General features: G+C 37.4%; 1 long non-coding RNA gene across 2 annotated transcripts; it reads left to right on the top strand.

Annotated features, from left to right (window-relative positions):
• Positions 1 to 6,613: 6,613 nt before the first annotated feature.
• LOC149788586 (uncharacterized) lies at positions 6,614 to 14,139 on the top strand. Of its 2 annotated transcripts, none has more exons than XR_016424174.1 (4): positions 6,614 to 6,775; positions 9,056 to 9,214; positions 10,995 to 11,090; positions 13,923 to 14,139. It is a non-coding gene; the product is annotated as an uncharacterized LOC149788586 (long non-coding RNA). The 2 variants fall into 2 exon arrangements; XR_016424173.1 differs by having other exon boundaries at positions 6,616 to 6,775; positions 9,074 to 9,214.
• Positions 14,140 to 17,530: the final 3,391 nt, after the last annotated feature.

Raw genomic sequence — 17,530 nt, 5'->3', positions numbered from 1 at the left:
GGACTTTGACGGTTTGAAAAATTTCATCGATTTTTAATTGGATAAAATATAGTATTTCCTTCTTCCCTTTTCGTCACAAACTCAAAATGGAAAAAAATATGATATACTGAAAATTCGCATGCTGAATAAAATGAAATTAAAATGTTTGATTCTGTTCAGAAACTGATTTAAGGTTTTCCTTAGAAAGGGAAATAAAAATTAATTGACCCCATAAATCTTAATAATTTATTTCGACATAACCATTTATACACCTTAAATTCCCCGATTTTTTAATTGTTCATTGAAGTAGTTTATGGCAACTGAACATCTTTCTTCTCATGTCAGAAAAATACTCAAGTAATGTCATAGTAAGCAGATAGCTTTGTTATTATGCAGTCGTCCGTACGTCTATCATTATGTTCACCCGTCCATCCGTACGTCATTTTTACATGCGTCCAAATCTTGCAAGCATCATTGCAAAACAAAAACTGTCAACGTAAACAAATGAAACGTGTTTGTATATATATGAACTAATGAGATAGGAAAATCTGACATTTCATTTTTTAGTTGAAGACTTGGCGTATTTTACTTGGCAAACATATCTATTAGATATATATGTGTTCGATACTTTTTTATACACAAATGTTACAAGAACGTTTGTGAGATAAAATGATATTTCCTTGTCGTCTGGCGTCCGCTTCGTCATCAATATCCTGAAGTTTCTTTTTATTGTACATAAGTGTCCTTCTCTCTTTCAAAATGTCATAAAAACAAAATCAAACTTGCAATGCATAAAGTTGACATTCTGGGGGTATTCATTTATTTTATAGGAAAACACCTTCTTCTTAAGGAAAAAGTTTTACAAAAAACCTCCCCCACAACTTAAAACATAAACATGTAATAATTGTGATGAAAGTGGAAGCTTTATTTTTACAAGATCTTATCTCCAAAAGAAAACTATTGACAGGAACGTGTTGAATCTTTGCACAAATAATGCTGAGGAGGGAATCAAGCATTATTTTTACATACTATTGGACAGTCTCTAACTAAGGATCGGCACACTAAAAGTAAAATCAATCCTGAACTCACTTTGAACTTTCTACTGTTGCTTAGTCAAATATGATAAAACCACCTGGGATACCTTGTAGTGAACTCGGAGTTACCCCTGCGATCTCCCCCCCCCACCTCTCATTTGGACCGTACGCCACAAACACCGTCTTGCCTACCTGCCTGCCTGTTTCTTCCATTTCTATCTCTGACTGACTATTTTACATTCTCAAAACACATCAGTATATATACGAAAGCGTGCTTTCCACGCAGCACGGATATGTTGCAGGAACAGATGCTTTTCCTTAAAACTGCAACGTCAGTATTGCTCATAGACTATATCACGTATGCTCTCCAGGTAACATGTTACACTCAGACTGTTAAGTTAGCATGTTTGTGTGACATCCAGAATTCTTAACTCTGGATATAAAGAATATCAACTCGATATATAAAAATATCCTGGGATACTTTTCTACCAGTTGGAAAAGTGGAAAAATATCATATTCAGCTAGAACAGAAATTTAAACAAAAGCAAACAAAACTCACGTCTTCTATAACTTACAGCCATTCTGCCTTGTCGAAAAGACCGATCTAGTGTCAAACGATCTGAACTGCACCCCCCCCCCAAAAAAAAAAGAACCCGCCTAGACCAAAAGGTAAAACTATAAGCAAGACCAAATAAACAAACAGCCAAACCACCTTAATGTTTTATTATGGGGCAAAACTTACCTGTCTAGTCTGGGCAGTAAGGTGGCCGCCCCGGGGACGGGATTGTTAAATGATTCCCACTAGGGAAAATGGTTCGCAGTATGGTCGAGCCCATCCCACCCTTCTTGGCTCTAGAAACTCCTCTCCCATTAAACTGACAACTGGAAAGCACCATAACCCATCGTCCTGCAAAGAAACTTTAAGCAATATAAAGTGGTCATAAGTTCAGACCATCAGGCCCCACCGCACAATGCGGTATTACAGTGTTCACTAATAGTAAAATAGCCATAGGACCCATTCACCTGGCCATATTAATAGTTAAAATTAAAAGGTTATACTAAGTCCAGACCATCACGGATCACTGCACAATACTGTAACTGACTGTTAACAGAAGTAGCGGGAAGGGGAGCCCAACCCCACTTAGGTCATTTATCCACACGTGGACTAAAATCCATATAAATGGTTAAAATTAAACGTAAATTATGTTGAGACTACAAATATCGGGGGCTGGGAGGCAAACTTGTCTTGTGCAGGGATATCGCCTCTCTGCTACTACTCCACAATCCGAAAATATTAATTTAAGAACGATATTGCTGGATAATTTTGAAAGGGCAAGCATTGACACCATCTCATTAGAAATACAAACTCAATCTCATTTAAATTAGACATTAAAAGGTGGTAGCAACCCAATCCATCAGGACCAACCGCACAAGGTGGCACTGACTGAACGATATCGAAACTCAACAAACCGAGTATAATAGATATATATGCTTAGAAAATTTAGGAAACATTTAGTATGCAAACCTCAACAAAGATAGCAATTTCTACTCTGCTAACAGTTACTAACCAAACAGCAACAGCTACAGAGTTTGTCCATTCAAAATTATTGTAAGACTACGTTATTTACTTTCGGCAATAGGAGACGCCAGCAACGTCAAGACGCATCCCTTCTACGATTTATCCGCCTTTGCTTCGCGCAGTCATGAATAATTAAGAAGTGTGCAGTGAACACAGTAAAACATCTATTTTGGTGCCAAGCACACATTTGACAAGTACATAAATAGTAAGCTGTTCGTACAGTAACCTGACGTTCATGGCCGAATGGACGCAAGCGTCTTTAATATACTATCATTAGTCGTGCTACGATAGACTTTGTGAAACCAGCGAAGATGCACCAGCGATGGCGAGAGACACCGTAACAGGCGGCACAGTGATACCATCTACCGCCGTGATTCCATTGCCTGAACTGAAACAAGGTCCTCGGTAAGGCGAGGACACGCGAAGAACTTCTACATTACTCTTGGCTTGGAGTACCAAGAATGAGGAAGCCGCCGTAAAGAAGAATTGAGTGCGTGGGAATCGATTAGGACGAGGAACAACAGGAAATGAGCGAAGAGCATGAAAGAGGCACGACGGCTGGTCATTGACCACTCTTCGCCTTGCCAACACGAACCAGCCCTAAGTCCGCAACCACGTTCCAGTTAGCACCCTGGCGACAGGACGAGAGCTTCTCCCCCGACTACAACTACATCACTGAGGCAGACAGCAACCATCGACCGAAGAGTATAAACTGAGGAAGAAGAACCCGACAACAACCCAGACCCCAACATTGAATCTTACTACGAACCCGGAGAACAAGAGGATATATGGAGGAGGGGGAGAAGGAAAGTGACCCAGGCAGACAAAGGCAACTAGATATGGGATTGGAGAAGGCAGCGGAAGTCAAGAGACAGGCTAGCCACTTCACAAATGCCGTGAAATACATCGCCTGGCGGTCGCTGAACATACGGGGCTACCAAAACCAGCACAACAGCAATTAGAAGTACACGGCCTTTTTAGGGCTATTTTCCGGGCTCTCACTCTGGTCAAGCCCCTTTTGCCGACATTAAAATCAAAATGCCTAAGGGTCTTCACTTTGTCTTTTAAAACTCATTTCGATTACAACTTTTTAAATGTACCAATTTGATCCATTATACTACCGTTCCAAAATTACTCGATATCATTGGTTTAAGGCAACCTGGGAGGAGGAAAGAAAAGAAAAGAAGGTTCGGAAGTGAGGAAGTTACTTGCAGCGCCTCTATGCCATTTGGTTGAAGATCCAGGAAACAATTCCGAAGATTGGGTCATCCAGATTGGATCCCTGGTGAGGAGAAAGGAACCAAACAGCCAGTCAATACATCAGTGAAGAAACGTGGAAAAAAGGAGCAAAGACTTAAGGCCTCTAGTGCTGAACCAGAAAGGTACAACCAATAAAAATAAAAGAAAATAAAAATGTAATTTTCATGGACATCCAGGTCTCTAGAAAAGAGATATACTAATCTGAATTGCCATTTGTGTTTGTGCTTGTTTTGTGTTTGTATATATGTTTGTTGTTGACAAACTAAAAACTTAATATCCACTACACCCCTTCTCTTGTGATAGTATGTATTTGTAAGGGTATGGGCGCCAGTATAATTATGATATGACCCCCTCAAGTGCCCCTCCTGCATGTTAAACTATGGGCGCCTATATAGACCCCATTTGACCCGCCCCCGCCCCCCATATAATTACCTACATTCTTTGTACATATGAACGATGGCTTTTCTAATAACCAACCGCTCCGTTGGCTTAGTGGTTAGAGATTCCGCGTCGGATGCGGAAGGTCGAGGGTTCGAACCCAGGCCAGATCATATCAAAGGCATAAAAATGGTACTAGCATCATGCCGTAGTGCTAGACATCACTAAAAACTGCCCCACAGCGGACATTTTAGCTATATGATTTTTTTAAAATTCAGAGCTCTTTTAGAAATCCCAAATCGCACGCATACACTTGTCTAATAACTAGGCACCTTCTTAGATTTAGATAGGCACTTGTTATATTAAAATTTAGAAATTAATCGATTTCCAAAACAAGCCCATATAATTTACCACATAAATTTTTTAAAGTCAACTAAGTACACAACGACAGCATTTAAGAGATCTAAACATAACTGGTAAAATCCGAGGCCCCATAGGGATTAAGGCCCGGGCCATACGGCTCCTCATGTACAGTTCTCTAATTTGGCCTGCTGATATAACGGTCGGTTCTTTTGAAGACCATGCTCAGGACTATAGCGTTTCGTGTCCTAATATAAAAGTTGTAGTTTAACATTTTATGGTTTTTAATTTAATTTCTAACCGTATATAGTCCGATTCGCGCAACCAAATTACAATCTTTTAGCACATTTTCGTTAGCTTATTCTTTTTTTCTTTTTTTTATTAATTTCTTCTTTCTTTTTTTCCCGACAGAACACGATTACTGAATGATTACACCGAAAAAATCAGAACGGTAAAATCAAAGAGAGACTAGATTGTTGGCATGCCAATGATTCAGACAGTCACGTTTACAAATTCAAAACTCGAATACAACAGCATGACTCACCGCGCTGAGTCCATGTACACGATCTTGTAAATCATCGACAAGCAACACCCACAGATTTAGATGTAGGTGCAGTCTTTACTGAAAGACGAAATAAATGTAATTTTAAACTAGAAAAGATAAATTTAATACAAAAAGATATATATTATAAAGTAACACTACTAGTGCTCACGCCTGATAACTTTTGACAGGATATTTTTTGAGACAGTTGCTTTTATTTTAATAAAAATAGGTGTATGTATTATTTCTAAGATGTATATTTATTTCACAATTGAATGGAGTCACCATCAAATTCTTTTATCGATGGTGTTATCGATGGAAAAATCTAGCAATACCTGTACATTTCCGACAAGTATCAGCCCACTTTTCCAAGTAAACTTGTGTATAATTTATCTTCAGGTACATTTTTTTAAATATCTATTACCTCCCATAATATTTCATGTAGTTTGAGACTGAGTACTTATGTGTAAACGTGTTCTCATCCATTAATCTTGTATATTTCGTTGATCGCACATGTGTGTGTGTATACATGTTTTCATGCATTAATCTTGTATATTTCGTTGATGGTACATGTGTGTATATGTGTTTTCATGCATTAATCTTGTATATTTCGTTGATCGTACATGTGTGTATATGTGTTTTCATGCATTAATCTTGTATATTTCGTTGATCGTACATGTGTGTATACATGTTTTCATGCATTAATCTTGTATATTTCGTTGATCGTAAATGTGTGTATATGTGTTTTCATGCATTAATCTTGTATATTTCGTTGATTAATCTTGCATATTTCGTTGATCGTACATGTGTGTATACATGTTTTCATGCATTAATCTTGTATATTTCGTTGATCGTAAATGTGTGTATATGTGTTTTCATGCATTAATCTTGTATATTTCGTTGATCGTAAATGTGTGTATACATGTTTTCATGCATTAATCTTGTATATTTTGTTGATCGTAAATGTGTGTATACATGTTTTCATGCATTAATCTTGTATATTTCGTTGATCGTACATGTGTGTATACATGTTTTCATGCATTAATCTTGTATATTTCGTTGATCGTACATGTGTGTATTCATGTTTTCAAGCATTAATCTTGTGTATTTTGTTGATCGTAAATGTGTGTATATGTGTTTTCATGCATTAATCTTGTATATTTCGTTGATCGCACATGTGTGTATATGTGTTTTCATGCATTAATATTATATATTTCGTTGATCGTACGTGTGTGTATATGTTTTCATACATCAATATTATATATTTCACATAAGAAGAGCCGATTTGTTATTAAACTATCCCTGCAAAATACTCGTGTTTTCGTAATATCTTGCATCTGTGCTGTGTATTTAGCAGTCAATATGTGTAATGCATATGCTAATAATAATAATAATAATAGCAGCAGTGTAATAGTAGTCCCAGATATAGGTCATTTTGAACTACTGGCGCCATTATTTCTGTGACCTTACTGAACACTTGCCAGAGTGATACGTGATTGCACGGATGACGTACGTTCACGTTTTGAGTTACCGTGCACATGAGTGAAAGACCCACGGCGTTTCTATTTAAGTTCCAATATCAGCAGAGAACACATCATTTTTGTAATATTCTAAGGATAGACACATTCCCGCACATTTTAAACGGTAAGTGCAGAATCGATAACAGAGTGAGTGGGCAAAAGTCGAGACTTAATGATAATTAAGGCAGTACCTAGTATAGAACAAGGTAATAAATACAAGATGGAAAATGTGTATTGAAGTATGTCTAAATTAAATCTTGTTTAAAGATGTGCAATGCTGTCAAAGTGGACTTGATTCAGACTTTTTTTTATTTAAGATATGATTAGAAGAGTTAGAAAAGATGATTGGTGAGTTTGTTATGCATATGGCAATGAGGCAAATTTGCATATTGTGACCATTGTTTTGAATTTCGCATCGTGTTTCTAAGTGGGAAGATATGATACTGCATGCACATTTATATGCCAAGTTTTATTCTTCAGGTAGGAATGTAAGTTATATATATATATATATATATATATATATATATATATATATATATATATATATATATATATATATATATATATACATTGCCCATTTCATGAACGTGTCAACATTGTATATATCACACGAAGGGAGCAACGTAAATGCTAATTAATTTCATGTAATACAGGGGCAGGGCTGATCCATATCTAGGGGTATATACACACGCACCCCACCCCTCTTCCCAAGGTAAAAAAAGGAATAAATAAAGAAAAGGATTAATAATTCTTATTTTAAAAAAATGACATTTGAAGAAGAAAAAAATGAGCACGAAACAATTAGAGTAAAGTTTCATTACAGCTGGATGGTTCAGATTATGATTTGAAACCCTTAAAATAGAGGAGCTTCTCCACCCCCACCCCCCGGGGCCCCATTATGAATTTTGTCCCACAGACCCCTCGCTACCTCAGAAGTGATTTCTTTTGAAAAAATAATGTACTCTCTCCATCTATCACGATGTATACCGTCTGGAGATGGCTGGGTCTCACCTCTGTCCGCCTGAGTTCGATTGGGTCACGGCTCGACCAACGTGGGCTCGTGAGAAAGCTTTCCAGTAGCTTCCCGTGGGTCGGTGATTCTTCCTGTGGTCGTCCCGGTTTTTCCTCCTCCAAATATAATGGCTGCAATGTATAGCCTACAATGTGCTGAACAGTGACGTCAAAAAACCACGGGTGCTGGACGCGAGCTTGGTGTTAAATAAAAGCAATAATCTGAAGGAGAAAAAAGTCATAGGATTCTGCCTATCATACGATAAAAGAGACAATCATATTACGTTTGAGCAATGGATATAAGCGTAACTTTGCAACTTTTCGCGCAATTCGTACTTTTCGGGTCCCATAACATCAATTTTGTGCAGCTCATACAAATAAATGACTGCTTGATGAATATAAGAATTTTTCAGGAGTAAAACAAGCCAATTGTTATTGTTATGTGCCTTAAAATACGGAAATAGCAGAAGGAAATCGAGGGTCAAGCGTGGAACGAACCTTTTGGAAGTTACTTGCCTTATCTATTATAGGAAATGATAGATAGGTTCCTATGATAGAATGGGTCATCGGGACAATCTGAGGTAATTTTGTCACTCGATATGATTTTTTTTTTATTAAGATTTTTGCTTCTTTTCAACATCAAATTCGCGTCGAGCACCTGAGGTCAAAACCCCACAAAACCAAACCAAACCATTAAGAAGATTTGGTAATACCATGATTGGTGACCGATTTGGATGAAAAGTCTAACTTATATACACCGGATATGCATCATATGACGCCTCGTGCATGTTATGCTATATTTCTCATACATGATTGTCCGTATCATGAAATTGGCGAAGCGGATAGAAAAACGTGGCCATTTTTAAACAAGACAAACTCTCAGTGCATGTAATGGATATTTGTTAGCACACACACACTTTGAAAAACGTCTTAAGTCTGGATTCCACGGCTTATTTGATGCTAGCTTACGTCAGTCTCTAAAAATATACAACTTGAAATCGAAGGAAATGGTGCCGAAATTCAAACATTGGTGTGCGCTTGGTCCCTCTGTCTGGATGAGTCTCCAAGTTGTTGCCTGTCTGTCCGTCGTTCTGTCTGTCAGCCTGTTGATACATGTTTCTATTCTTTCATTCGCTTTTTTAACACGATATTGATTATTCCACAATGAGTTTATATTAAACACCCACATTTATTGAACAATTTCTTGGTTTTAATTGTACGAATTTTAATGATAAGGAAACGAAAATTGCAATCAAGACATAAGGTTTTAATAAGGGTCATAAATTTGACAGTTTATTTAAAATACCCTCGTTGTAACATTATCCCGGTCGCTGAAATTGAAACCGGATACCATTCTTTTGACTTGGTGTGCGTGTATGGTCATGACTTGCAGGTTTTGTTTCTTACCCAGAGACAACGACCAAACACTGTCTACGTGGAAAAAGAGACAAAAAACGTCAATTTGCTTCAAGGTAACCATAAAGAGGGCTAACACTCAGTGAAATGTGCTTCAAGACAACGTGTCCGAAATGCAAGAAACAAACTTGGGCAGGTAATTACACCAGCTCTCTCTCTCTCTCTCTCTCTCTCTCTCTCACACACACACACACACACACACACACACACACACACACACACGTGCGCGCGCACGGACACAATTCTGCCGTATTCTGCAACAATTGAGTTCCGTGTACCATACGTAGGTCTCACTGGACAGTTTATCTGGTGAATTTTCATCTGACAATGACCTATTGCAGAAAAATCAGAATAATGTTACACTGAAGATACAAACAGAAACAGACTAATGATTTTTTGTAGAAAGCATACATGTGACATTATGACTGCGGCAATCAGATTAATTCCTGATGCAACTGGTGGCTTTTATACTGAACCAACACTGCCACCTACCCCTAAATTGTACGTTCATTTTTGACAGCAAAGAGTTGTTTTGAATATTTTCCTGTGACAAGGCAGCTAAAAGAATCAGCATGTGCCTTATGCATGAATAAAGTTCACTAGTACTATAACAAATTAGCATACTTTTCATCACAACTCAACCATCTAGATTTCTAGATATTTACCTGTGTAGCAGACACACGTAAATACGTAAGCCAAGTCGGCTGCTCATTTGCTGCCCAAGTTACGCATTTTATCTCCAATGCTCGTCTAACTGTGACGGGCAGTCACAAACAAGCCAACCCATTTAGAAGCCTAACTCAAAGTAAATCTAAACCACATTACATATTTAGCTTCTGTGTGAATTTATAAACGCTAGGCTTGTGATAATTAGGTTCATGCCTTCAATCTTAAAAATTAGGGAGGTGTCAAAATACGGTCTCCAGTGAGACATTATGGTTACCAATGAATCACAAAATTGTTGTAACTGTTGTACAAACACTTGAATGACGCACAACAGTTTGCACACAAGTGTATCAGTGCGAAATGCCTCGATGTGGGAGATACTCGGTCTACCCTGCAAGCGTAAAAAAAAGTTTACACAAAATATTATTTTACCAGCTATTTCAATTTAATTACCTACCATATATAAATTTCCCAGTTTCTTGTTTACAAAATGTACCCCTTTTTAGTAAAATTAATCATCATCTTCAAATTGTTGTTGTTGTTGTTGTAGGGTTTAACGCCATTTTTCAGCACACGATAGGCTATACATGGCGGCCATGATTAATGGTGGAGGAAGAACCCGGGAAAACCCCGGAAAGAACCACCGACCCACTCATCCTAAAATACACTTCTGTGGTTGAAAATCCCTGTGTAACCTACACTGTTATATTGTGTTCGGCATGCAACAACGAACACCATATAAAGCAAAGCATAAAAAGACAGGTATAGATCATATTGATTTACAACCACTGCTAACTTAAATTGTATTTTGAGACCGTACTAGCATGCCATTCGAGACAAGATATTGTTTTCATGCATTCTTACAGTCGCCAATTCATTTTATTTATAATACAACACGGAATCACTTTTTGCACATAGAGTTAAATGCACATAGAGTTAAATACCATAACATATACAAGATACTCTGTCAAATACTCAGGAAAAGCCAGGGCACTTGTCAGCTGCATGCATGATTTTTCTTCAAGCAGATCACGTTTTGTAAGTAGGATTATATACTACCTGTAGGTAAATTGCAAGCATAAGAGTCCATGTAAGTCAGATGCTAGCTTGCCTCGTTAACTGTTATTCAGTTTTAAGTTATGGGCAAACTTCTGATCTTTGGACGTTGACAGTAATTTGACCTCTATGGGGAAATGGGTCCTCCATCATCTCTGTATTCTCTCAAAGTCAGGCTTTTTGTCTCGTTACAGGGTGTGGCAATCACATAGAGCAAGCACTGAAGGGTGTCCCCGAGGACCAAAGATGCAAGTGTCCCAGAGAGAAAAAGTAACTCTCTCCTGCTTTTTGTACGTAAAATACTAAATCTATAGTTGTGCGTACATTCATATCTCATACTTTCATTGACTCCGCTATGAAATATTAACCCTGTGTGTGTGTGTGTGTGTGTGTGTGTGATAGACTGCGAGCGTTGCTAATTTGTTTAGATATTCCTATATACTCCCTCAATTAAATCAAAAATGCTCTCAAACGAAATACATAACTATAAAAAAAAATAGTGGGGGCAAGCAAGAGTTCATTAGTTACACTAGGCCTCTATGTTATAGTGGAATAGTAGAGATATTGAAGGTTTTGGCGACGAAAAGGGTATTGGTAAAGTCATCGAGGGAGTTTTAGAGAGCGAGTTTTATGTCAATATCGAACGATTGATCCACCCTATAATATTACTGGTATCACACAAGAAAATATTGTCAAAAAGATGTATGATCGCGACTTCTTTCTGATTTTTATCAGCTCTGTTTGTTTACCTTGGTCGCATCACTCCCTTATGCGTCTCTTTAGCAGTATCCCGTCTTAACAACGTTTCCTCTGTCAATATTAATGTTGCCAGTCATTTGCGACTGCTAACGTAATCGTACACGTGTCTTATTCAAATCGCCACCTTTTGACATTTGTGCATGTGCTGTGATGCTAGGAACGACTGTTATTTCATCTCCTGAAGAAACATTGACAGTCCAGCCTATTTTTTAAAACTGGAAATATTGCATTAGTCTATTTTCTGCACCATAAACATATTGTGCTCGGATAATCATTGTGGAATTTATATATGCAATAATGCAAAATATTGCAAATCTATGCTAAGCCGAATATACGAGGGACAACACAGTGTTGTATTGGATTTGTGGAACAATTGTTTAGAATAGTATCGTTGTGGGTTTTCGATTTATTATCTTTCATTGACTCATTTTTTTCGCAGTTTGGTGTTTTCGTTAATTGTAAATTTGCTGGCTGGAACAATAAATACCATTAGTTTTAAATGTCCGTCATTTCAGTGTTATCGCTGTAGGATTTAAAAAAACATCAGTTCATGGCGATAGTGGTATATAGATCTGTTCGACTGGATAAATCAGTGTCTGACGTCGTTGATTCTATTTGGTAACACCCCTCCGTGGAATACCAGTTACTGATACCCCAACGCCTCGAACACAGGAAAGTGCTGAGGAGAAAGCCACGGTCATACAACAATTATAAATACACGTATTTCCTTATATCTATCTGTGTCAGATAAACTTTTACATCGGTAAAGCTTTTCTAGTACAATAAAGTATTGTAAAGCTCCATATTGTCACGGAACCCATACAACCCTATTACCCCATATTGTCACGGAACCAATGCACCTTTTTATTACCTCATATTGTCACGGAACCGATACAAGCCTATATTACCCCATATTGTCACGGAACCCATACAACCCTATTACCCCATATTGTCACGGAACCCATACAACCCTTTTACTCCATATTGTCACGGAACTCGTACAACCCTATTACTCAATGTTGTCATGGAACCCATACAACCCTATTACCCCATATTGTCAAGGAACCCATCAAACCATATTACTCCATATTGTCACGGAACTCATACAACCCTATTACTCAATGTTGTCACGGAACCCATACAACCCTATTACTCCATATTGTCATAGAACCAATACAACCATGTATCACTCCATATTGTCACGGAATCCATACAACCTTATTACTTGATATTGTCACGGAACCCTTGCAACCCTATTACTCGATATTGTCACGGAACCCATACAACCCTATTACTCGATATTGTCACGGAACCTATACAACCATGTATCACTCCATATTGTCACGGAACCCATACAACCCTATTACACGATATTGTCACGGAACCCATACAACCATATATTACTCCATATTGTCACGGAACCCATACAACCCTATTACCCCATATTGTCACGGAACCCATGCAACCCTTTTACTCCATATTGTCACGGAACCCATACAACGCTAGTACTCAATATTGTCACGGAACCTATAAAAACATATTACCCCATTTTGTCACGGAACCGATACAACCCTATTTCTCCATATTGTCACGGAACTCATACTATCATATCACTTCAAAATTGTCACTGAACCCACACAACCCTATAATTTCAAAATTGTCACGGAAAACCATACAATATTCTACGGAAACCATAATTTAAACTATTCACGATGCTTTGGTATCGACATGAATTTGTCACTGTTACAATTCGACGAAGACAGAGGCGTGAAGATTGGGTTACTCACTCTGCGACAGCGTTTTTGAGGAGGCAACTATCCATGTGTTAAAAACTATAACATTAGGTTCGATTAGTTATAAATTATGAAAAGCGGGAATAGGAAATAAAAATCTATAATTGGGGCGGCTGGGTGTGAAGCAGATGTGGAATATGTACATAGATTATATTAGTGATTTAATTCTGGGACTTTTCAATGTATGTTTTAGCAATAAACACTGACGAAAATAACATTAAATCCTCGTATCCGTACTCAGTTTACAGCGGAAGAGTTATTTACATGGGGAAACTTTTAGTGCAAGCTATGAGAAACATTCATAAGTTTAAAACTAATAACATCTAGGCGATTGTTCAGTGAAGAATACTGTTTAAAAAAAAAAAACATATTCTTGGCTGTGTGCAAATATTGCTCAGTAATACTTCTCATTGTTCACATTATCTTAATTTAAAAACTTCCTGTTTCTAATCCATCAGTTTACCATATACATTTCATCAGATACAGAAATAACGACGCTTACTGTAAGAACGTTACATTTTTTTTTCTAATACTTTTTGTGTTATACCACCGTTTTAATTTTTTTTTCAGGTCCTGTGTTCTTCATTAGGACTATATCCGAGGGACAATCGTGATCTATAAAGTGCCAAATATATATAAGTTCTTTACTGTCTAATTTGTTTCGAAATAATTATGTTTTATCATGCTAATGCGTCTGTGTTTTGCAGAAAAGCTCATTTGAATAAATTAGCTTTTTCTATTTTGATCGTTTGATCAATGATAATAAAGGTACCATCTTAAATTTTTATGTCATTTTAATGCGTCTTTTTTTGCAGTTTTTATCAATGAATAATAAGCCTTTCCGGTCGTTTTTATCATTTGATACAGGATAATAATACGTGACCAATTTTGAACGCCACTTGACCATTTCTATCATGGGGGGGGGGCAGGAGCAATTACTGTAGGAATATAGTTTAATTTACATGGGTTAGAATGTTTCTTCCCTGGCATCCCATAAGATGCAACAGAAAAAGCCGAGTGATTGATATTCTGTCTCATTCCACTGATATATTCCGCCACGTAAACGAAAGATGTTGCGCGGAATTACAGCCGCAGTTGTACCGACAGGACTTACGGTCCTAGTTCAGTTCCCATAGTAAACCTATGCAAACACCATCATGTTAAAAGTTAAGTAACTTTAAATGTATGAGTGCTCATGATCAAACCTATATGTATCGTATTTACATCCTTGTTGACAGTTTCTGTGTAGAGAAAACCACACGAGCCGCATTGTTTTCTGGATCTACGTGTTTTGAATCACGTGCTTTCAATTTTGCAACCAAGAGTCATGTGCTAATTTCAGTAATGGCCGATGATGTTAACCTTGACTGAACTGACTTCTGGATGACGTGTTATCGCCATCAGATGTAATTCTATCATCGATTATAGTTTAGGCCCGTAAGTTAAATTGCTCCTGTATGACGGACCTGTGTAATCCATCCGGTGTCTGTATTTTTTTCTGTCGTTTCAACAAGGCTGAATCGGGTAAATTTCTATTACTTGTCTTTTATTTGGTTTCTTTCAAAGCGAAGATGCAGCAAAAATGTCTTGAAATAATATACAAGTCATAAAGCATGTTGACTGACCGCCTAAATACTTACGATTTACGTTTTGAGAAATCGGTGATTCTCTGAGACATGTTACTTGGAATACTGACTCGTACAAGACAAGAAAACTTCAAGCTAAATACATTTTCATATCTTCCTGTCAAGTTTAGTACAAAAATACGTTTTACTTCCAAATTTCTTAAATTTGTAATAACATTTGATGTTAAAGGAGTACTACTACATTAAGGGGCCCCGAGTGGCCGAGTGGTCTAAAGCGCTCTTCGTTACGGATCACTGCCATCTCACCTCTGTCTGCGGCAGTTCGAGTCTAAGATTCAGCCAATGTGGGCATGTGAGAAAGCTTGCCAGTAGCTTCTCGTGGGTCGGTGGTTCTTTCCGGGGTTTTCCGGGTTCTTCCTCCACCATTAATACTGGCCGCCATGTATAGCCTATCGTGCTGAAAAATGGCGTTAAACCCCACAACAACAACAACTACTACATTAATTTTCCAAATGTTTGATTGAAAAATGCTGCAATTAACGTTGTGTTAGATCATAAACGGCTGAAAATCACGTTTAAAGACGCTCAAATTTCGTCATATGTAGGGCTTTCTTCATAAAAAATTATGGCTTGTCAACATGTAACGGTCACTTTACAAATCAAACTGGTTAGGCGTAAACATCGCGAGTGGGTGTTTATGCTTTCACATTAATTTATGTGATACCAAAAGAATATATATTGGTGTCGCCCATGGGATTAAACAGTGTAAATACGTAGTAATGTATTCTTCTGGAATTAAGGCAAATTTTCTAAGCAGTTTAAGAGCTGTGGATACGCTAGCTACGATGTCGTAGCTTCAATTTTATGTGTGGTTGAGGCTACGAACTGATCCAATATCATATAATGGAGCAACCAAACAAAAATCGTCGTTTAAGTCAGAAAAACAAGTAGTGTAGAAATCTAGTACATAAGTATAATCATGGTGTGAAAGAAGTTTGGCTTATTTTGAATTTATTAAGCCATTACACGATATGACATGGTTACACTAACCTCACCGTGTCTGCCATGACAGATAACGCGAGACTCTCACCGTGACCCCTTTTCTAAATAAGTCTTGCCAGACCATATTTGGATATTCTACGCTAAGTTATTAATTGTTAAATGACATAATGCCTGAAGATGGAGAATGAATACTTTTATTAATTGCGGGAACCAGTTTTTGTTGAGAAAAGGCAAACTCAATGACTTTCCAAATCCAGTGGGTAGCAGAACAAACACATCCTTTTCATCAATCAAGTGGCTTCTTGGTGGAATTTCAAAGTTACCGATAAACCGTATTTACTTTTAATGCGCAGAATTTCCGACTCAAATCGCGCCACTTTTTTTTTACTGCGATCTGTTTACGTTTCCAAATAAGGCCTCAATGTCCTTACATGGCACACAAACAAACGAGGCTGAGAACGGAAGTAGTCATTATTTGAATGCGAGGCAGTTGCGAGTACAAATTTTATAAGTCTTTGGTATGATTTGGTCAGGGTTTGAACCCGCGACCTACCGCATCCGAGGCGAATGCTCTAACCACAAACAAAAGGACGAGTCCTCTCTCTGTTTATCTACATTATTCTAATTCCAAGTTCACTCTTAGTGAAAGTTTAATGTTGATAGGTGAAGCTGTAACATAGTTTCAGGACGGACATTGATGACAGATTAATCATAGAGATGGACAGATTAATCACACAGATCACAGGTGGACAGATTAATCACACAGATCACATGTGGACAGATTAATCACACATATCACAGATGGACAGATTAATCATACAGGCGGACAGATTAATCACACAAGGTGGACAGATTAATCACACAGATAACAGATGGACAGATTAATCACACAGGTGGACAGATTAATCACACAGATCACAGGTGGACAGATTAATCACACAGATGGACAAAGTAAATCCCACATACAGACAGCATATTGACCTGAACCTATGCAAGGAAATATTTTGAATAGGTCGTAACTCTTGCTAGTTTTCAAGAAATGAGGTTAATTTTATTCGGATTAATGAAACATACTTTAAAAGAATCAAGTATGGCCTTGAAGATGACACAAACTTCAGCTGTCTGCCTGCAAGACTTTAAATCTTTAGATTTTAACAAATACTAATTATTCACTGAAACTGGTCTTTTTCCAAGAATTAAAATGTAAATTCTATAACCACAAAGTATATCTAAAGAGTACCCTGGGTATTATCCCAGAATGTCAAGTTTGTGTCTTTAATACTGTTCCAGATAAATCGCATTACTAATTGAGGGACAGACAGACAGACAGACAAACATGAAGACATAAATTCCCACCTTTTTAAAAGTTGCATGGGATAACAGACCTAATATTTTTACTTAAAGACTACGACTTTCACAACTCAAAGCACAAATCAAATTTGCATATGTATGTACTTATTGACATAATTAATAATCACACAATTAACTATTCTGACAAGACTTTTATTTTGATGTTTAATACTAATTGTACTTTCATTACAACTATAAACAACAAAAACTCTTGCTCAGTCATTGTTTTCATATAACCTA

The sequence above is a fragment of the Sinohyriopsis cumingii genome, chromosome 11 (genome assembly GCF_028554795.1).
Source record: "Sinohyriopsis cumingii isolate HCF-2022 chromosome 11, ASM2855479v2, whole genome shotgun sequence".
NCBI classification, from domain to species: Eukaryota; Metazoa; Mollusca; class Bivalvia; order Unionida; family Unionidae; genus Sinohyriopsis; species Sinohyriopsis cumingii.
Note: the sequence above shows the minus strand (reverse complement) of the source record. Positions and strands in the feature narration are given on the sequence as shown.